Raw genomic sequence first — 25,039 nt, 5'->3', positions numbered from 1 at the left:
GTTCAATATACTAGGAAAACCAGGAACAACAGGAACATATCTCAACATCACAAAAGCTATCTATGCTAAGCCCCAGGCCAACAGCATTCTAAATGGAGAATAATTGAAAGCATTCCCTCTAAAAACTGGAAAAAGTCAGGGATGCCCTCTTTCACCACTTCTATTTAATACAGTTCTTGAAACACTGGCCAGAGCAATTAGATGAAAGAAATTAAAGAATATGGATAGGAAAAGAAGAACTCAAATTAGAACTATTTGCTAATGATATGAGTCTATACATTGAAGACACAAAATATTCTATCAGAAAACTTTTAGAACTATCAATGAATTCAGCAAAGTAGCAGAATACAAAAGCAACATCCATAAGTCAAAGGCATTTCTGTATACCAGTGACAAATCCTCTGAAAGGGAAACAAGGAAAACTGCCCTATTTACAATAGCCTCAATAAAATAAAATAAAATACTTGGGAATCAACCTAAAAAAAGAGGTGAAAGACATCTACAATGAAAACTACAGAACTCTAAAGAAAAAAAATTAAAAAGACCTTAGAAGATGGAAATATTGCCCTTGTTCTTGGATAGGCATTATTAATATTGTCAAAATGACCATACTACCAAAAGCACTAGAGAGCTTTAATGCAATTCCATTCAAAATCCCAATGATATTCCTCATAGGAATAGATAAAACAGTCATGAAATTCATCTGGAAAACTAAGAGACACAGAATAGCTAAAGCAATCCTTACCAGGAAGAGTAAAGCAGATTGCATCACTATACCAGACCTTAAAATATACTACAGAGTAACAGTAACAAAAATAGCAAGGTATTGGCAACAAAATAGCCAATGATACAAAGTAGAAGACACAGAGACTAAACCACATAATTAAATTTATCTTATATTTGACAAAGGCACTAAAAACATACATTGGAGAAAAGATAACCTCTTCAACAAGTGGTGCTGGGAAAACTGGAAATCCATATAAAACAAAATGAAATTAAACCCCTATCTCTCACCATGCACAAAACTCAACTCCAAGTGGATCAAGGATTTAGAAATAAAACCAGAGACCCTGTGTCTAATAGAATAAAAAGTAGGCCCTAATATCCATCATGTGGGATTAGGCCCCCACTTCCATAATAAGACTCCTTAGGCACAAGAATGAAAATCAAGAATCAATAAATGAAATGGACTGAAACTAATTAAAAAGCTTCATCTCAGCAAAAGAAACAATCTGTGAGGTGAATAGAGAGCCTACATCTTGAGAGCACATGTTTACCCCTTACACATCAGATAGAGCACTAATTTCTAGAGTATATAAAGAACTTAAAAAGTTAAACACTAAAAAAAAAAAAAAAAAAAAACAAATAACCCAATCAATAAATGGGACAAGGACCTGAACAGACACATCTCAGATAATATATACAATCAATCAACAAATATATGAAAAAATGTTCATCATCGCTAGCAATTAGAGAAATTAAAATAAAAACTAAGATGTCATCTTACTCCAGTCAGAACGGCAGCTATTATGAAGACAAACAACAGTAAGTGTTGGCGAGGATGTTGGGGAAAAGGTACACTCATACATTGCTGGTGGGAAGGCAAATTGGTGCAGCCAAAATGGAAAGTAGTATGGAGATTCCTTGGAAATCTGGAAATGGAATCACCATTTGACCAGATATCCCACTTCATGGTCTATAACAAAAGGATTTAAAAACAGCATACTACAGGGACACAGACACATCAAGGTTTATAGAAGCACATTTCACAATAGCTAAACTGTGGAACCAAACTAGAAGCCCTTCAGTAGATGAATGGATAAAGAAAATATGGTATATATACACAATGGAATATTATTCAGCAATAAAAGAGAATAAAATCATGGCACTTGAATGTAAATGGATGGAATTGAAGAAGATAATGCTAAGTGAAGTTAGCTAATCCCAAAAAAACAAATGCTGAATGTTTTCTCTGATATAATGAGGCTGACTCATAGTGGGGTTAGGAGGGGGATCATGGGATGATTAGATGAACTTCAGATAGGAAAAGGGGGTTGGGGGAGAGAGAGGGTATGAGGGAAGAAAAGTTCGTGGAATGAAATGAACATCATTACTCTAAGTACAAGTATGAAGACACGAATGGTGTGAATATGCTTTGTATATAATCAGAGATATGTAAAATTGTGCTCTATTTGGGTATTATGAATTGTAATGCAATCTGCTGTTATATATAACAAATTAGAATAAAAAATTAAAAAACAGGAACAAAAAAAGTTAATGACTTTTTAAAAAGATGATGTTTGTTAAACTAAAAGGAAACACCATTTTTCAGGATAGCCTAAAATATTATTTAAGATGTTATTGGTTCACATATATTACATATGTATTATATGTAATGCTATATTATAATATGGTATATTATCATGTATATTACAGCATGAGAATCTTATTAAAATATAAATTTTCTGGAATATATTGATTTAAATCTTAGTAAGCATTAATGTTAAATGGGAGTATCATTATAAGTAATGAATAAAATTCGAGTAAAACAAATATTTTGGAAAAGCACAATTTAAAAGTGGCATTTTTTTTAAGAATGTACAGTAATATATTCTGGGAAATAGTACATAAATCAGTTGAAAATTTGGCCAATAAATTCTGTGAAGGTAAGAAATATATTCCTATTTTTAATTACATACTCCATTTAGAGTATATAATTAAAAATAGGACATACTATGGTTATTAATAAATATTTATCATATTAATAAAAATAGAACACTAGAGTGGTAATAATGGGTAAGCTAGCTTCCTCTTATGTTATTTAGTAGAAAACTGAAATATTCCAAACATTTCTAGACATTATTAAATAACTCAAGAAATGGCTATGTGTTACTATTAATTTATTTTTGGATATGTTATATGAAAATTATAAGTTGATGATTGTTTTCAGAATATTTAAAGCTCTGCTTCTGCCTTAGGCACTGTGGAGTTCAGAGAAAACATCACATTTTCACTTGTGAAAGGAGAAATCTCAGAACAGTAAAGCTCAATTTTTTCTCAGTTATTATTCCTGTTAGCTAATTAAATCTATCCATAAATGTGTATCAAATGGAAAAAACCAAGGATTTGTGGTGATTCATAAATTTTCTCCTTCAGAGTTCCTTTCTTTGGTAGGTATGGAGTCACACTAACTGATGCCAAAGCAAACAGAGCCGCAGCACAACCAAACAAAGCAAAGCCTTCCCAAATGTGATCATGGGTGACTCACAGAAAGGAGGAAATAAAAGATAAACCAGAAACTGAGAAAAAGCAAAGCAAGCTAGCTCCCAGAATTTTATTTGAAAAACTAATTTTGAAAGACGTTTCTTTAGAGACTATAATAAATTTTATTCAGAAATATAATTAAAAGACCAAATAACGAGACTAAAATGATATATTTATAATTAATATGCAAAAATAGATGTTATTTTGATAAAGCTAAAATTAGTAATATCCATTGTGTGATAAGAGGCAGTGGCTAATGGCCCAGTTTTTCTAACTCCCATCACATGGCTTGTATTTCATATAACCCTTTCTTCTGTTTAGCATCTCAACAGGATAAGATTTCTTATCAAATAAAATAAGTCACATTTTTAATCAAGACAGGGATATAGCTTTTGTATAAATTCTCCCATTGACATCTTGGTGGCAGTCTTCCCTTAACAAGTAACATTAGTCATAATTATAGACAAAAGGTCCTAAGGAATTATGCTCTTTCTGTAAAACATCTCCTCCCTTTGACGTCTCTGCTGTAATTGCTTTCGGAGATTTTCCTTTGAAGTATCTAAGTATCTGATCATGTAAAAAATAATGCAAAAGATATATTTGTTCTATCTACTATTTATCTATCTACTTTCCATCTATCCATCTATTCTTCTATATGTCTATCTATATTTAGGTTTGGTTAATGTTCTGTCAACTTGAGAATTGTTTTGCTTTTTCAGTTTTATCTCTGACCTTGAGGTATACAATAAGAAGGAATTTAAAACAAAACAAAACAAACACCATAGGAGATGTTGAGAGCTTGACTTTAAGCTGAAACTGTCATAAAACAGGAATAATATTGCTTTTGTGTACTGCTTTCATGTGTTCTTTTAATACTTACAGAAACTCATTGATTTAAAATCTGCCTAGAAACTGAAGTGTGGGTTTAGGATAACCTGGCCTGGCCAGTAGCCCTTGGATTGTAGTAGACAGATGTGGATGCAAAAACAAGATATACAGGTTACTTTCTCGTTTATTTAGTGATTGTTGTTGCCTTATAATGTTGGCTTTAATTCTTTCAAGATTTATACTGACTATGTGAGGAATCATGCACGCCTGTCTATGGAACAGGTGTCTTTTTGAACTGAGCTATCAATCATAAACTGAGTGTTATCTGACTTATGCACAGTGGGACTTCAACTTTAAATAGAAATGGTATACATAGACTGAATCCAAACACGTCTGAAAAGATACAAAGAAATTACATGAGCAGGTGGTTCAGACTACCATAATACCTGCTCCTGCTGCTCTACCACATATCCCTCACGACACAGATATGATCTCATGGGGTGTCCACTATGACTATCAACAGAAGAGAAAAAAAAATGTGGTCTGGTTTACAGCTGAGTCTGCATGTCAGCTGGCAGCATCTGGAAAAGAATGACTACTGAAAAACAGCCTTATGAAGTGTTGGTTCTGAAAAACAGTGTTGGAAAGCAAACTTCCCAGGGGGAAGAATTTTGTACAAAATACATAATTTCTACTGTTAGGAAAGAAATGTGGCCAGAAGCACAGATCTCAGGCATGGACAGTGTTAATAGGTAGACTGTTGGTTAGGAGGGTGGGACTTCAAGATTAAATGAGTAGGTTTTCTGGAGAAGACTTTCTTGGATATATCTCATAGAACACACCCAAAATGATTTTTTTTTCCCAATGGATATGGACATTAGAGGACAGTCACAGCTCAGATGTTTCTCAGCAATAGATGGATGAAACTTATCTTCTTGTACCATCTTTCTTTAATTATCTAAGTTTGCTCCATAGATACATGTGCAGAAACATAAATGAAGGAAGGAAAAGGTGACAGCCCTAGCATTATCTGCTACCAACAGCAAGAACCCCAAATTTATTTTATCAAAACCACTAATCCCACCTAATAATAATCTTCTTTTTCAGCCCTCAGTGGATCAACCTGAGTAATCTAAATCTGCAAAGTATATAGACTGATGTAAGGAAACCATAGCTATGTATGTTGGTGTGCATGCTCCTTGTGAGGTATCATAGTTTCTCTGCATTTTTTAGTCAAAAATGACCATAATGGAAAGCAAAATTTCTGAAAGTATAGGTCCCCTCCTGGCGTTGTACAGTTTATGGGTATGAGCAAATGAGTAATAACACATATCCACTGTGATGGTACCATGCTGAGAACTATCATTGTCGTAAAAATCCTCTGTGCATGTATTGTTCATACCTAAAGCCCTAAACCTCTACCACATTCCCCAGTAACTATTAATAACTTTACATATCCATAATTTTGCCTTTTTCAGAATGTCATTTAATTGGAATTCTGTAGTAGGAAGAATTTTCACTTAATAATAATCATTTAAGCTTCCTCCGTGTTCTTTCATGGCTTTATAGCTGCTCATTTTGTTTTTAACATTGGATGATTTCTATCATCTGGATGAACCACTTCACCCTTCTTTTGCTAAAGGACATCTTGGTTGTTTCCAAGTTTTCACAATTACAATAAAATGTCTCTAATTATCTATGTGCAGATTTTTGAATGGATATAAAGTTTTTAATTCCTTTAGGTAAATACCAAGGAGTGTGATTGCTGGTTCATATGGTAAGAGTGTGTTAATTTTAGAAGACAGGACCAGACTGTCTTAACAGTGGAATTGACATTGCATATGCTCACCAGCAATGAATTAGTTCCTGTTGCTTCACACTCTCACCAGCGTTTGCTGGTGTTTGGCTTGTCCTGGACATTGGCCATCCTCATGATGCTGTTTTCATTTATATCTTTCCAATGAAACATAATGAGGAACATCTTTTTATAAGTTAATTTGTGACTTCTAGATCTCCTTGAGGAGGTGTCAAGGTATTTGGCCCATGCATTATTTGGGTTTTATTTTTATTGTAGAATTTAAAAGAGTTTTGCAGTATATTTCAAATAGCAGATTTTTATCTGGAAATATATTAGAAATATGTTCTTCCAGTAATGACGGTCTTTTACATAAAATTATAATTTTAATAAAAATTACTTACCAACTTTTATCTCAAAGGCGTACTTTTGGTGTTGTACCAAAACGTCATTGACAAACCCCGAGTTCGTGAAAATTTTATCTTTTGTAATTTTATCAGTATTTTATAGTTTGCAGTTTCACATTCAAAACTGTGAGCCAATTTAAGTTAACTTTGTGAAAGTATAAGGTCTGAGTCTAGATTAATTTTTTTGTAGTTTAGTATCAGTTTTTAGAGTACCATTTATTCAAAATATTACTTTCCTCCATTTTATTCACTTTGCTCATTTGTGAAATATCAGTTGAACATATATATATGGCCCCATTCCTTTGATCTATCTTTCTCTTTCTTTTATCAATACCTCAGTTTTGATTACAGAGCTTTATAGGAAGCCTTTAAGTTTAGTAGGGCTGGCCCTAACTTTCTTCTTTTCCTTCAATATTGTAATGACAAATCTGGGTCTTTTGCCTTCCCATATAAATTTCAGAATCAGTTTCCTGAAATCCACAAACATAGATTAGTGGGATTTTGACTGGGATTTTTCTTTGAGTCTATATATCAACAAGGGAAAAATGACTTGATATTGATGATTTCTATAAATGAACATAAATTGTACCTTCACTTAGTTCTCCTTTGATATCTTTCATTAACTTCTTATACAAATTTTCTTAGATTTACATATCAGTATTTCATGTTTTTGGATACTAACGTAAATACTATTTTGTTTTCAATTCCATTCTCCACTTGTTTGTTGCTGTTATTTAGGAAAGAGATTGGCTTTGTGTTCTAAACTGTCGCGCAATCCCATTATAATTGCTAATCTAATCCAGGAGATTGTTTCTTTTTTTTGTTTTTGTTTTTATTCATTCTTTTGGGTTTTCTGCGTAGATGCTCATGTTATTTGTAAACAGTTATAATTCTTTCTCTCCAATCTTCACATATTTTATTTCTTTTTCTTGCCTTATTGTGTTAGCTAAGACCTTCAGTAAAAAAATTAAAAGCAATGATAAAAAGTGACAAACTTTTCTTGCTCCCAATATGAGTGGAAATACTTTTAGTTTCTCATTATTTCGTAGGATGTTAGCTGTATGTTTTTCTGTAGATATTCCTTACTTAGTTGAAGATTTCCCCTTCTATTTCACTTAGAATTTAGTAATGAATTGTTATTGAATTTTGAAAAATGTTTTTCTGCATCTAAAGACATTATGATATTCAGACTATTACTATGTGATGAGTTTTTGAATTTTGAATCAGCCTTGCATACCTATGATAAATGCCACTTGGTCATGGCTTATAAAACTAAGTGACAATTGCATTAACATCCATCCCATGATATGGTCCTTGATTGTCACTTTTTAAAAACCTCCATGGTAATGGGAGTGAAGTTTTATTCAACTAAAGGAAAGAAATGCATAATCATTGAACAACAAAACTAATGGATGGTTATGATTTTTCTCTGTTAACCTGCCGAGGTCAACTCTTCACTGTTTTCCATCATGAATATTGCTCTTACCGGGTATGGTAATGTATGATTTCTACTTGGGTTGAGCAATTAGAAGAAAATCAAAATGCTGAGCAGAGTAAAATCTGATACTTCTACATATTTGCTATATTTCAGATAGTAGTAATCCTACTGACTACACTCTATGTCTCCTCCTTGGTAGCACAAGCTTGTTTTTTGGAAAGGCTACATTGTGATGCATCAATGCTAGCTGACTACTGCCTTTACAAATCATTCCATATCAATGCCAGGCATAGAAATTAGACCACAATGGCTCTTTATACCAGCACAGTCATTGACTAAAGATCACTAAGTTAATTGACTTTGTATCATATAAATCTAGTAATTGTTCAACTGAAATTTTCCCCAATCCCTGGAGGCACAAATTATAAGCACAACATCTTTTTAAGGCACTAAATTTGGGGATAGTTGATTATATAACAGTGTATAATTGGAGTAGAACTTAATAACAGAATTGGAGTGCTATTGTAAAAATGTCAAACCTATATAGCATTGCTTTGTGTTGGTGGTAGGTGGAAATGAAAAAGACCTGGAACATAAAGTTTATGAAAGTTTGAGAGAACTTAGTAAGTCTGATGTTGAGATTTTAAATGAGAGAGGGAATGCCTTTGGAATCTCAAGAAAACAGGAGTATTTCTGTGTAAGAGCAAATGTTTTTCACAGTTTATTATTTTCTGTATTATAGGAAAAATAAAATAATGATCTCATTAAGTCTTTTATATAGCAAGAGAGATTTCAGGCAGGATGAAAAAAGTCTCAACTATCTTCTGTATCTTCTAGCTGCCAATGATAATATGAGAAGAAAGAAATTAAATTGATATTATTTCAGCTTCTGAAAAACTATTAAAGGAAATATAATAGCTTATAGGAAAAATATTTGCAAATTAAGAAATGTAATCAAGGTAAAGATTAAGTCCAACAGTTGAATGGTTAATCTGACTGTCAACTTGTTTGGATTAAGAGATGCCTACAATTAAGAGACTTCTAGTTGTATCTATGGGAATGTTTCCAGAAGTGATTGACATGTGGAACAGCAAATTAAGTGGAGAGACCCAACCTGAATGTTGGCAACACGGTGCAATAAGATGGGTTCCTGGATGGGACAAAAGTGGAAGAAGGAGGGATTGGAGGCAAATAGAAACTTGATTTTTCTGCTTGAGCAGAAGCTTCAATTGCTGCTGGAATCTCCTGGGATATCTGATTCTGATTCATTCACTCTTCCAAAGCAGACTCTGACTAGTGATTCTCCACAGAGTTTCTAAGCCTTCATTCCCAGATGGGTGCTACATCTTTGGTCTCTCTTATTCAGAGACTTTAACTTCTTTGACTGAGCAGCTACTTGTTTCTCAGGCTCTGCAGCATGCAGACAGCCATTGTGGAACTATGTAGCTTCTGTTGATGTAAGCCAATCTAACAAATCACCTTTATTGCAATCCTATCTATCCAGGTATTTATCTACATATCATGAAAACATATAGATCATGTTGGCTCTATTCCTTTAGAGAATCCTAATACAAACAGTAAACATGTCCCCGGAGCTGAAACATTAGGTGTGTGGTTTTAATATACTTTGTGCAGAACTCAGAATAATTCTTGTCCTTTCTGATAGTGGTTTAAATCCCTTAAGTATAAAATTGTACACTGAGTCTCATTTTTAAAGCATAAATGGGTTGGCATTAAATTCATGGTGAAAATAAATAATAAAGTGAATTATGACTGAGTTTTAATGAAGCCCCCCAAAATATTTTAAAGTAATTATCCTTGTTAGACTCAAAATATGCAATGAAGGGAGGTCTTTTGATTCCTGCAAGCAACAAAAACCTGAAAAAGCTATGTGAAATACAGTCATTTCTTATGAAAAAGCACAGATATAGCAAGGATGCCAATAATACATAAGCAAACACAAGGAGAGAGATAATAGGTGTACTAGTGAGAAAGATTTCTCATAGGTGCCAGCGCACCCCATGTTAATTGTGGTAATGCTGGCATCTTTGAGGTCCTGTCTCAGGACATAGGAAGCATGACTGACCACAAAACTGACAACATATTCCCAAATTCTATGTGCTTCCCCTCACCACCCATCCATACATTTTGATTGAGAATCTTTACTGTGCTATGTATATTATCTCTCCTTCAACATAGTTCATTAATTCCTTGGGTCAAAGGTAAACTGTCATTCAGTTCACAATACTACTGAATGGTAGACACTTTGGTTAAGAAACTACATTCAAGGACACTTGACTATAGATTGACAAGGTACTGATTTCAATATTACAATTTAACAATATCAAAATTCATGAGACGTTTGGTGTTTCAGTAAGAGATAAGTGTATTTTTCATGTGGAAGGGAGGAAAATCACTGGGGTCCAGAAGACAAACTGAGATAGTTAATGTCCAGTAGTCACCAATGAAACACACACATCCACATTCATTTGGACTAGACATGTGTAACTAAGGGGATGGGGGGAAAATAGAAGAATGTAGTCATAAGCTAGATTATAAATACCTTGCAGCTTCTAGAAATGTCTTCTTGAAAATTTTGTAATGATAATTACAAATAACCTAAGGAAAACTGTGTTGTGAGAAGCCCACACTAGACATACAGAAGGCCTTTTAGAGAGTTATTCTGTCCAACCTCCATTGTCTCTATCATTCCTGAAAAGATGTGAGGCTAATTAAATTAAACCATCCTGAATTTTCTAGTCAAGGCCAGCCACCAGATATATACCAGTAAGTTAAAATCATGTGCAGATAAGTAGCCAAGCTGAACCCTTTCTGAAATAGTGATACACAAAACTCAAGAGCAAAATAAAATGATTCCTTTGTGCTACTAAATTTTTCAGTAACTTTTTATATAATAAAATATCACTGCAGCATACTCAGATGTCAACACATATAAAAGAGTTAAAGAAAATTGTATTTATCTGTATTATTTTTCTGAATTGTTTTCTCAACTTAAAATAGAAATCTGTGTCACATAAATTCTTTGGTACATTGTTTTATTATTTAAGTAATTATTTTTATGATCATTGTTAAATCAATTTATATGGCTGATAGTAAGGCATATTTGAAGAGAACTATATTTTTAATATTCTAAAATTTCAAAGGCTTAAGAATCAACACTTTTAAATGGTAAAGGCCTCCTAAAATATGTGTGTCATACAACTTTTAATTTTCTTCATCATTAAGTATGAATAAACTTAATAAGTGATATTTATCTCATATGGTCAAACCCAAACCATACCCTAAGTGTGAAATGTCCAATTCAGGAGGCTGGCTGATACAAACAGTTCTATCCCAGGATACTGATCACATGTTAATAATCAACTATTTTCCAAACCAATGGTAACTTATAGGGAGATATTATTTTCAGGAGAATAGTTTAATCAATAACACATTAAGTACAGGGCCTTCAAACAAAGTAAAAAACAGAAACAAATTCATGTGTTATACTAAAACCTCAATTTCACTTAAGCATGCAATAATATATAAAACCTATAAGTATACCCACATTTCATATAGCATGACCTTACACATATTCTTCATAACAAACACTTTAAAATGCATCATCACACTGTTCCCCAAGATCAGGAGAACTAATTAATCTTCACTTGAATTATGATTTACTTCATTTTTATGCTCATTATAATGTCATTAATGTTGGCTAGATCATCATCACTATGGCAACCAGGAGTGTTATGGATGTGACCTAAAGTCTCTAATTAACATTTGCATTGGGTTCCTGAAGGTAGTGAATAAATGAATGCAAAATAGTGCACAATTCTACCTTTGTTTTAAGCCATTTTCTAGTAATATTAAGTTTAATGATTTTATCCCTACTATTAATCAGGAAAATATATTTTCATATTCCAATAGATTATACCACTTGTGAAAACATTTATTCTATTGCTCTCAATAGATTAATGAATGAAATATATCTCAAGGAAAAAAGTATTATTTACTTCATTCACACTAAAATATGTTAATTTATAGTCTTCAAATGTGCATTGTTCATTTGTAAAACTTTATTTTGATGAATTTCTCATGAATTCATGATGAAATTTCTTAAACATAAAATTCAAAAATGACATTTTTCACAAAAGGGGAAATGGCTTCATAGTGTATGTTCATTTTTTAATGTTGGAATGAAAACTAAGCATTGGAGAATAATAAATACTATAAATGACATGATGACATTGCACTTCCTAATAATTTATAATGTTAAGTAGATTGGTATTTCTGAAAAAAAATGCTCTCATTAAAATTTTTGGTCTATACTTGTCATATTGTACTTTATTTATTTTATGGTATTTATTTTGCAGGTCTGGGACTAAACCTAGGGTCTTACAAATGCTAGGCAGGTACTCTACCACTGAGCTACATAACTAGCCCTGTCACATTTTATAATGAAAATATTAAGTTGAAATCATAGAGCTTAGTTTCAATTGTTTGCTTACTATAGCAAATTAAAAATATTTAGTTTTAAAATATTTTTCAATTATAAAATAAAAACATGCACATTTAAATACATTGATCAGTTCTTTTAAGAATCAAATTTATTTGTGAGAGTCTTGTTATTTTTTAATCCCAGCATAATGTAACTTTTGGTGTATTTAACTTCCTATAAAATGCCACAACTTTATAAAGATCATAATACAATGTCTCAGAACATCTGGCTGAAAAATAATTTTGGTCTTAATAAAATATTCAAAAATGTAAGCAACATGCTAAGAATCATATGATCATCTCTATAGATGTAGAAAAAGCTTTTGACAAAATACAGCACTGCTTCATGTTCAAAACCTTAGAAAAACTAGAGAAACTAGAGATAATAGGAACAAGTCTCAAAATTATAAAAGCTATCTATGCCAAGCCCCAGGCCAACATCATTCTAAATGGAGAAAAATTGAAAGCATTCCCTCTAAAAACTAGAATAATGGGCTGGGGATGTGGCTCAAGCGGTAGCGCACTCACCTGACATGCGTGCGGCCAGGGTTCGATCCTCAGCACCACATACCAACAAAGATGTTGTGTCCGCCGAAAACTAAAAAATAAATATTGAAAAAGTCTCTCTCTCTCTATCTCCCCCCCCACTCTCTCTTAAAAAAAAAAAAAAAATAGAACAAGACAGGAATGCCCTTGCACCACTTCTATTTAACATAGTGCTTGAAACACTGACCAGAGCAATTAGATTGACAAAATAAATTAAGGGGATATGTATAGGAATAAAAAAACTCAAATTAGATGGGATAGAGAGAGAAGATGGGAGGGGAGGAGAGGGGGGATAGTAGAGGATAGGAAAGGTAGCAGAATACAACAGTTACTAATATGGCATTATGTAAAAATGTGGATGTGTAACCGAAGTGATTCTGCAATCTGTATTTGGGGTAAAAATGGGAGTTCATAACCCACTTGACTCTAATGTATGAAATATGATATGTCAAGAGCTTTGTAATGTTTTGAACAACCAATAAAAAATAATAATAAAAAACTCAAATTAGAATTATTTTCTGATGATATGATTCTATGCCTAGAAAACCCAAAATATTCCACCAGAAAACTTATAGAACTAGTAAATGAATTCAGCAAAGTAGCAGGAAAGAAGAGTCAACTTGCCCATAAATCAAAGGCATTTCTGTACATCTGTGACAAATACTCTGAAAGAGAAACTAGGAAAACCACCCCCATTTAGAGTAACTTCAAAATAAAATCCTTGAGAATCAACTTAGCAAAAGAAGTGAAAGACCTCTACAATAAAAACTACAACACTATAAAGAAAGAAAGAAAGAAGAACTTAGAAGATGGAAAGATCTCCCTTGTTCTTGGATAGGCAGAATTAACATTGTCAACATGACCATACTACCAAAAGCACTATACAGATTTGATGCAATTTCATTCAAAATCCCAATGATATTCCTAACAGACATAGAAAAAAGCAGTCATGAAATTCATCTGGAAAACTAAGACATCCAGAATAGGAAAATTGGTAAAGATAAAAAATATGTTTACTTGGATGTGTAAAAATATTGAAATTCTTCAATATAAAAATGGTTCATTTATATAAGCATTGAATTTACAGAATTTCTTTAAAATGAAAAATCCTGTGATTTCTTTTCTTCACAGGTATAAAGCATTGGTTGAAACCCTTTTGCATGTACTTACATATGATTATTCAAATAAATCATCAAAGGATATGAATATGTTTAATGTCTAATAATATATTTAATAAGATATGTTGAATGTCTCATAGTATTTTAAATTATACTTAATTCCATAACATACATATATGTATTGAATTATATATATATAATTATTAAATTATTATTAAGTTCAGGCTAAGAAAAGGGTGACATGCTAAAAATACATGGAAAAATTAGCCCCAATTTTTACTATGCCCGTATGCACAAACACCCACACATACACACATATATAATGATATAAATGTGAGAGTTATATATATATGTACACACAAAATATGAGTAAGTATGTGTGCAAATGTGTTTGTGTGTGTGTCTGTGTGTGTATAAAAGATTACTTTGGTTTTCATTTGAGACTCACCACTTCCTATCATTTATATTGCATGTGGCAATGTAAATTATATATTTTTCAACTTTTTTCATTTGCAAACTGAGGAAAATAATGATATCTATTATATAGTTAAAGTAATATATATATATATAAAATATGCATAATGAAACATAATTATCAATTTATATAAATCTCACAGATAGGCACATACAGTTTATCTCAGACTTAGAATGATGTTGTGGCATTCAGTAATCATTACATATAGTGTTTGATTTTATTAATTAGGTCAGGTCCAAAATAAATCCAAGGATTAATTAATAATAAATTAAATAATTTAGTAGTGTGTTTACTTTGTATTTTTCAAAAAGTTTTTTCATTAGCTCTTTCAATAATCAAGTACTAACACAATTCTGCATTTTAATACCCTTTTTCTTGATCCTTTCTATTGGCATAAATGTTAGTACTGGACATGTCTTTGTTTCAGGTAGATAAGTATAGGTTGAAAATTAATGAAAAGGCACAAAATGTCTCCTAAATCCCATTTTTTGAGGATGCTTTGTTTATTAGTTTTTAATACTTGAATTGGGTGCAGCATTAAGTATTCAAAGATCTCTGAGTCCTAAATTAAGATTAATTAATCAAAACTCACCATGAGAAACTGTGGCATTCAGATGTGCTCTCTGCTTGAACTCAGGCTGGACAATCTGTTCACATCACATTGGTTCAGAAGCACTGCTCCTTAAATCTCGGTGCTTTTATATTCCCACCTTTTACAATATTTATTGCTTCTTTGAATTAGTTAAGACTATTAAAGAAAAAAAAGTCAGATTGAAGCGGAAAGAAACTACTGGATTGAGAAAATAATTATACAAAAGGGATGCTGTATATATTTTTCAATAACGTTGTCAATCCTTCAAATCATTTTCCCCTAAAGCTGTGCAGATATGCTAATATTTTAAAATGTGCATAGCATCCTTAGTAGTGATTGAGTTTGCTTGTTGAATGTGTTGAATAATATTGTGTGCAGTTTATGTCCAATTGATTTGAAAGTTCCATATATTAATATGTCTAGTTCATAGCCATTACTTACATGATTTTAAATTTTATTTTGACCCTGTACAAGTTTATGACATGTTGAGCGGCAGCTGTGTCTCAGAGGGGTGCAGTGATGCACTAGATATGAATCAGTGCTCTAGAAAATAACAATTAGAAGGTAACGCAATACATTCATATTCAAAATGTCTGCCCCACAAATTCTAAAAGAATTTCTTTAGGTACATGGTATACGGTTTTATTCCTGTCATTTCAAATTCATTATAAAAATATCTTATGTGAAACTTAAAATTATATAATGTGATAGTCTGAAAAATACTATGAAACATAGTGCTACTTAAATAGTTTCAAAGCGATTCAAGACAATTGCAGAATATAAACACAGACATTATAGAGAAAATAATAATAATAAATGATTTTACTATTGTTTGTATCTGAGAGTGACTCAGATTTTATCTGAGAAAGCATTCCAGGTGATATATTGGGGAACAGTATAGTACTTTACAAAAAAATGGTGCACACATAATTATTATATGTTATGGTTTGGATATGAGGTGCCCCCCCCTTCCCCCTCTCTGGATAGTGCAGCTTTCCTTCTACCAATCCATTCACTGATGATATTGTGCCTCACCTCGGGTCCAAAGCAATAGCAGCTGCACCCCATAGTCTGAACATCTGAAACCAGGAGCCCAAAATAAACCCCCTCCTCTAAACTGTTCTTGTCAGGTATTTTGGACACAGTGATGAAAAGCTGACTTAACAAATCATATTTTCATATTGTCAATAACTTATCTTCTGAAATGACAATTTTCATGATTTAAAATGAGTCATTAATATTTCTGTTGTATAAATTGGGAAATGGAGTTACTTTTCCTATTGCATTCCATAGTGATACAACATGAAATCTTTATTTGATATTTCAAAATCCAAATTATTTTCCACAATATTCAGTAACAAAATGAAGAATGAATTAAATGGTATATATTGATTTTTTTGTGTGTATTTGTTGGTGCATAAGCACGACTTACTTAGGACACTGATTATGTGTAATATCATTTATATTTTGCTTTGAATCATTGTCATCAACCTGTTTGTTATCTCCCTTTCTCTATCTCTTCTCTCTCTCATTCACTGATTGTTTCCCTGACTATTCAGCCTCAGCTCCCAAACCATTTCTTTGATCATCTTTATAAGCCAACTCCTGGAAAGATTTAGTTACATTTATACTCTGGGTCTCCTCACCTCCCCTTCCCTGTCAACAATTTCCAATAGAGCAGTTTTACTACATAAGCACAAAATAATCAGAGTACCCAGAGATGCCAACACCTGTATTTATTCATAGTCACCATCTATTGCAGCACCCCATTTGCATTAAACATGGTAGATCTGGCCATCCATGTGAAAACATTTCCTTTTGTTAGCTTTTGGGACAACAGCTTAAAAATTTATTCTTGGTCACCTTCCATGCTTATTCTCAATTTCTCAATCTCAATTGTTTAGTCTTCTCATCTCTTCTTAATCTATTCTTAAATTTAAGTAATCTTATCTGGACTATATGGCTTTAATTATATATTAAATTACATACATAGGTATAATGTACATCAAACATTGTATATATATATATATATATATATATATATATATACACATTTTTAATTCATATTTTTATTTAAATGCCGCAGTGGAATGCATTACAAATTTCCTAAGTAAGTCGTGCTCATTCATTAGCAGACCAGTGCCTACTGTGAGTCTGGGTCCTGCACAGGCTGATGTGGGCATCTGGGCTGGGCCTGGAAAAGGCGGTCCTGTGCCAGAGGCTAGGCTCAGATGGGTGTCTACCCTACGGATGAAGGGGAGGACGCCAGCCTAAGGTGAGCCTAGGTCCCGCACAGGACAGTGTGGGTGGATCTGGGCCTCTGGGCTTGACCTCCAGGGTAGTCTGCTGGTCAGAAGGGGCAGTCCTGTGCTGTGCCAGAGGCTGGGCTGGGGTGGGGTGGTGTCTGCCCTGCGGGTGGAGGGGTAGACTCAAGCCTACTCCAAATATTATATTAAAACCTTTCTCTTCGTTGACCAAAATTTTCTTTAAACTTCATCCATCTAACTGAATCTGTATTATTGACACCATCTCTTAACTATCAAATGTATCTTAAAAGCAACGACTTCAAAGTTATTGGCAGTTCACAAACTCAAAGGTAACTTGCTCCCCCAACCTATTCTTCCTATCCCTACCTAGCATTCAGTTCTTAGTCCACAAAAGGCTGAGAATCTTCTCTATGAATTAAATTTTCCATGAACTATAGACAATCAATGTTCCATTTGGCTTTCTCTAAAATTTTTCTCTAAAAAATTTTAGAGAATTTTTAAAATTTATTCAGATTATGTACAATGAACACCTCTTCAACTAAGCTACCACCATTGCTTACATGGCTAAAGTAATAACTTCCAAGTTTGTTACTATCCTCTGCTTTTAAGCTTCTTGTACTTTTTCTTGTCATCAGCTACTGACCAATAATTTTTATTCTGCTTTCCCCTCATAGCAAAAAGGAAATTGCTTCCCACAGCAGATTTCCTGTTAACAACTGTTAACAGAAAATAAAGATCTTACATCAATCAATCTCCCACATCATTATAATAGATATTCTGGCCTTCACCATTGATCACTTAAACCATTATAACATTCTTTTATGTCCCTCTTTGATACTATTATCCTTAATAGTATTATTTAAATGACATCTTCTTTTTCTTCAATTTTCCACACTTGATAAGCTGATGTTTCATAAAAAAAAATCCATCAGTCATTGTACATGGCATAAATTCCTCCATTGTACTCTGTCCTCTGAAGTGTTTGCAAGGCAGATATCATATCTTTAATGTTGCTTTCTAAGTAGGTCTGATATGCTGTAGGTCCTACTCTTTCTCCAGTACCTGGTAAGTAATACTCCATTGATTTTGAAATCCTTATGATTCTTCAAATCAGCCTGCTAGTTCAATGTCTTTGTACTTAAAAATCATACTTTACAAATTCCCACCTACACTCTGTATCCTTTGGATACTCCTAATATACTTCAAAATTAAATTTAGAGGTGCCACTTTATAAGACATCATTTCCACAAGACCCACATAGTTTTGCTAGACTGGAATCACTTTTGGAAGATTTTCTAATTTCAGTGCATTAAAAAAATAATGTGCAACAAGGGAATCCTATCGTAATGTTAGCTGAATGAAGTATTTATAAATCATGTAATATTCTTCTAAAATTTTGCCTAGCATATTTTTAAAGTTATATTACATGTTATTTATTGTTCTATTGTTTTTTACAATATGCTATTGTTAATGCTTATGTTCCAGTATTATTTATATTAACTTGTAGCTACATGAAAACAAATATTTAGACTTTTAAGATAAAATATTTTAAATATGGAATACTTTTTATTTAGTAAAACACTGCTATAAATCAATTGAACTAAAGTAACATTTCATGATTTTAAGTAATACTCTTAGAAGACAAGGATTATAGGAGCTGATCCCTGATTCCTCTGCGTTTAAAGGGAAAGGGAATTTAGAAACAAAGTCAGATTGAGAAGAGAGGGCAATATTGATTGGCTGTGCAGCAATCCAAACTGTCTCCAGTACTTTTTAGAGCTGGACTGTCTAAAATTAAAAACTAAATAGTTTTCTTTGTTGCTGTAAAAATCCCTGATGTTTCACTTCAAAAACTAACATATGGGTGTGTGACATCCTCAGAGACAGGAATATGATTTTGTCTTTTTAAATTTAGTTTTTGGTTCAGTTGGGGCAGGTAGTATGTTAATAAAGAGGAAAGAATGAAATGCAACTTCAACTTTATGCCAGCTCAGAAAATAAAGGCAAAGGTGTGGATTGAAAAGCATGTACTCAGACACAGAAGAAAACAAGAGCCAGAAATGAGATGACTCTGGAAACCAAACAGTCAGGCATTGAGAGAAATCTTGCATCACACAAATAGGGTTAATTTACATCACACCTAAATTTTAATAGCCAGAGAGCCCCCTTGGATGACATTTACATTCATCACAATGAACCACAAGAATGTCTAACATGTTTGTTTCCTCTATTAAAATGGTTTTAGGAAAAAGGAAGCAACAGCAACAAATGGCCTGGGAACCTTTTTATAACTTTATCATTCACAAGAATGAATCCATCTGGGTGGTCACTCACTGGTATGTGCTTTCTTATTAATCCTATACATTATTAAAATAAGGAAGAATGATACGACTAGCATTGCATAACTAGTCTTCACTCATTGCATGATTCTCATGCTACTTTTAGGCATTTACTCATCCTGTTTATGTTGAAAGTTTGCTGACGCACACAAGGTTTTTGTGGTTTTACTATGTGCAATGACCACATCATTTTTAAAACATGAGATTCAAAATAAAATTATAATAGAGTCCTTTTATCTTTTGGTTCAGGTGAAGTTAGATTGATAATAGTGTGTTTGGGGAATGTAGTATATAAAAACATATTTCCTAGGATTTGAAATATGAATTTTTATATTCATGTTGATAATTCACAATGAATTACAATGTTTTCTCTACAGACTCGTGTATTTGTATTGTGCATCATCAACTCCAACTTTAAAAATGTTATTTTAAAAGAGATATATTATGAATCCCCAATAATGAGTGCTATTTCATTAATCAGACTTAATTTAAAAAAAAATCAAATAATTCTGAATATTGTAGAGTTCCCATATACCATGTTGTGCCCAGTTTCCCTATTTTAACATCTACATTAATATAGTATATTGATTATAATTAATAAACCAATATTGATGCAAAGTTATTAATTTCATTGGTGGTACCTAGTTTTGTTGTTTTCTCTCTCTCTCTCTTTGTATGATTTAGTACAGGATGCCGTATTACACCCAGTTGTCATGTCCCCTTAAGGCCCCCTTGGTTGTAACAGTTTTGCAGACTTTTACTGATTGTGTCAATGTTGAACATTTTGAACCTACTGCACAGGTATTTCCAGAATATCCCCGAGTGGAGACTTGTCTGATGCTCTTATGTTGTCTTGAAGCTGAGGAATTTTGAGAGGAAGACCACAGAGCTAGAGAGCCCAGTTATCACTCCATATCATGGTTCCCTCCACCCACCCCACTACTGGCCTTCCTCTTTTCTTATCTTCTGTTGAGCTACAAGATTTCAGTGCTTCAAACAGAGGCCAGATGGGTAATATGCATATTCATAAATCAACAACTGTCAAACTAGAAAAGGACCACCAAAACTGGTCTTGGCCAATCATGATTTCACTTCATAGGTACAATTTTCTTAATAAAAAAGGATTTCTCTTAGCAAATAATTGCAATATATAGGCAACAGATAACATTGGTCACAAATGTTTTTCTCTTTTCTACCTTAAAAACAAGAATGCTTAGATACTTTTTCATCTGCCTCTACCCTTTTCATAATTATTAACTTGTACTATTTTATGAGTTCACATTTTTATTTTAATAGATTCTCTGGTTAATTAGAAGAGTTTGCCATTTTGAAATGAAGGTCAGCATCATTCAAATAAATCATTAACTCTGAGAATTACAGTTATCACTTAATGGAAGTGTCCCCTATATCAGGAACTGAATAAAAGCAGCCAAGGGAAACAAACAAACATAAAGAAACTTTTCATTCTGTTCAGTAGTAAATCTGTGATTATAAAATTTGTCCACAAAGAAATTATTATAGAAAAATTATAAAACACAAATATTTTGTTTATTTTGATTCATATTTAGTCTATAATGCCATGCAAATTTGAATGAAGCTTATGCTTTTATTTCATTTGATGAGATAATCTTTCTTTCTAATCTGGAAACAACACTGCTTTGGAAGTTAATTTATGCAAGTATGTATTTTGTTCATTTATTTTAAGAATCATAAAAACTTTTATTTTTTATGTCAAGAATGTAAATGTTTTGACAAATGTTGTTATGTTAAATATTAAATAAAACTGATTATGTTTGCTTTGACAGAAAATATTCAATCAGCATAGCTTATTTGTAAATAAATGCCATCTTGAAAGAATGGAATGTTACTTGTTTAAATACATTTTAACAAGTTAGCGTAATTAACAAATTTGTAGACCATACTATACTTGACAAACCAGCCAACATCTTTCTGGGATTAGATGTGACTCTTCATAATAAGATACTTGTAAGCATTGATCCTAAGGTGAAATAAAAATATAACTATTTATTGAGCATAACAAACCATCTGATAAGTTAAAGAACAACTGATTTGTAAAGGAAATATGGTGACTAAAGAAAATACATAATCAAAACAAAAGAAAGGTACAAAAGTGAATGGAGAGCTCCAACTACATATAAATATAAAAATATTTACTTGAAAGTGCTTCATGTATCAATCTACTTTTTAAATTTAGCTTAATAAAATAATAACTACAGTGGGATTTGTATCCAAAAAAGGTTTATGGAGCTTAATTAGCAGTTATATAGAATAACCCTTTCAGTTGTTAAGTAAAAATTGGGTAAGGAACTCTATCATTACTATTTTAATAATGAACTCAAATTGAAATGTTTAGACATTTTCATCATTTAACAATTTTCTAAGAATAAGTCAGCAGGTTAAGAAATTAACATATTTCTTCAATGTAAGCTAATTTAGTTATTAATTTACATAATTTACTTAACACAAGTCACTTTCTAAAATATTCAGTTTTTTTAACTTTTAATGAATATCTAATGTGTTAATGATAATACTGTGCTCTCTGAACATGACAATTTGGTGAAATTATAATATAATTTATCTTTTTGCTCTCAGCAATCAACACGCTTCTATCATTTTTTATGAGGAGTACGTTTTGTGATTAAGGAAAAAAAACTCCCTAAAATTATGCAATATTTTAAAATTGTAAGTGTAGTACTATTACTTTCTCAAAATATATACATTTATTTTTATTTATTTTTTTTGTTTCACCTTTAAATTTACACATAGTATTTGGGTTCATCTTGCTACATGCAGTATATGACATGATCCCCCCTATTCCCTCCTGCTCTCTTCCCTCCTGTCTTCCCTCCCCTCCCCGATTCTGGACTCCTTCTGTACTTAACTAGAATTTCTTTCACTCATGTATCTATTCTTTATTGATTTTTTTTTTTTTGCTTCTGCATAAAGGTTAAATTCCCTTTGGTATCTTTACCTATGCCTGTAACATAATTTTTTAAGAATTCATTCTTTATTGTTTCCCTTCCCATCCCTCAACTCTGCCTCTCAGTCCTCTACATTACTGATCTTCCCTTTATTTTTATGATATTTTATCCTTCCCTCACCCTTTCTATTATTTCACTCTGGCTTCCACATATGAGAGAAAATATTTGACCTTTGAGTTTCTAAGTTTGGTTTATTTCACTTTGGCTTATTTCATTCTGCATTTCTATTTACTAGCAAATGCCATACTTTCCTTCTCCTTTATGACTGAGTAGAACTTCATTGTGTATTTTAGATTTTATATAATATTTATATATATATATATATATTCTAAAATCTAAATGAATGAATATTATATATGTAATATACATATTCACATATATATCACAGTATGTATGTATCACAATATCTCAATCCATTCATATTGGATAGGCACCAGAGCTGTTTCCATAATTTAGCTATTGTGAATTGTGCTGTTATAAACATTGAGGTGGCTGTATTTCTATGGTATGCTGATTTTAAGTACCTGGGTAAACACCAAGGAGTGGGATTGTCAGGTCATATGGTGGTTCCATCCCTAGCTTTTTGAGGAATCTGCATACTGCTTTCCAGAGTGTTTATAGTAGTATACAGTCCTCCCACCAATGATGTGTAAGTGTACCTTTTCCTCCACAATCTCACTAGCATTTATTGTTGCTTTTATTTGCCATTCTGAATGGAGTAAGATGAAATATTAATGTAGTTTTTATTCACATTTATCTGATAGCTAAATATGTTGAACATTTTTTCTTTATTTGTTGGCCATTTGTATTTCTTCTTTTGAGAAGTTTCTTTTTAGTTCTTTTTCCTATTTATTTATTAGATTATTTGTTTTGGAGGGTTTTTTGTTGTTGTTGTTTTGTTTTTTTGTTTTTGTTTGTTGTTTGTATAATCTAGATATTAATCTTCTATTGGAGGAGTAGTTGCCCAAGATTTTCTCCTATTCTGCAGGCCCTCTCACCAGGCTGTTAGTCATTTCCTTTGCTGTGCGGAAGTTTTTTAGTTTTATGGCATCCCACACACTTATTGATTCTTGATTTAATTTCTTGCACTTTCGGGGTCTTGTTAGGGAAGTTGATGCCTGTATCTATATGATGGAGTATTGACCCTATTTTTTCTTCTAGCAGTTGCATGATCTCTGATCTTATTACTAAGTCTGATTCATTTTGATTTGAGTTTTGTGCAGAATGAGAGATTGAGTTCTAGTTTCATTTTCCTACATACAGCTACCCACTTTTCCCAGCACCAAATGTTAAAAAGGCTGTCTTTTCTCCAAAATATATTTTTGGCTCCTTTGTCAAGTATCAGATGGCTATAGGTACGTGGACAGGGTGGTCTCTGTCTTCTATTACATTGGACTTTAAGTCTACTTTGATGACAATACCATGCTGTTTGTGTTACTACAGTTCTGTGGTAAAATTTTCAGATTAGGTACTGTAATGTGTTGTTTTTCTTGCTTAGTAGTGCTTGAAGTACATACATTTAAAAGAAAAGAATAATCACATAAGTAGAAACATGTAGTACTGTTAAAATCTATATCTCTATTTAGTTCTACTTCGTTTATAACCTGTCCTATGAAAGTTTTTTGAACACTCTGAAATCTCAGCAATTACTAATTTTATATTTATGTGGTAGAATATATGCAAAATCATATATAACTTTTTTTATATAAATAAAATCAAGTAGTTCACCAAAATAAATGATGTTTTTTTTTTAATGAGGACAGAAAATAATAATTCTCTTCACTTTTGTAGTCTGAGTTTTATGTGAATATGCAGATTTTTTGGCAATAAGACTTTATAATTATATATATATGTAAAACATTATATAAATTATATTTATATAACAAGTTAAAAATTATAAAGTTAACATCTACTCATAGTTCAATATCTTGAACATAACAGTGGGAAATATTGGGTATTGGTTATTGAATATGTAATGGAAAACAGTTTTCTTCTTTAATAAACCTGAAGTTTTTTCTCATTCCTTATATAGTCTTCTGATTTTCAAAAAATATTCGAAACTATAAATAATGACTTAAAATTCTTAAATAATCATCTTGGAGCCAAAAATAATTGGTAGAAAAATAAAAATATATAATGCATTCTTGAGTACAATGCATTGAATAGTATTTCCAAATATGCATCGACCCAGAAACTCTTATATGGACTGAAGTTCTGTGCAGATGTCATGAGAATAAATCTAACAATGATGAGATCATCTGAATTTTGGTAGGCTCCAAATCCAATAGCTGGTATGACTATTGTCCACTAAAGAGATTGAATGAAAAGGAAACAAACAAATAGGCAAAACAAACAAGCAAACAAAAGCAAGTTTAGAGAGACTCAGGGGACCCTGAGAGGCAGAGGCAGAGGCAGAGGTAGAATCCAATACATTTATTATAGAAATGCAAACATTCACAAGGCAT

Source organism: Ictidomys tridecemlineatus, chromosome 6, assembly GCF_052094955.1.
Source record: "Ictidomys tridecemlineatus isolate mIctTri1 chromosome 6, mIctTri1.hap1, whole genome shotgun sequence".
NCBI lineage: Eukaryota > Metazoa > Chordata > Mammalia > Rodentia > Sciuridae > Ictidomys > Ictidomys tridecemlineatus.
This window is presented reverse-complemented; position numbering follows the sequence as displayed.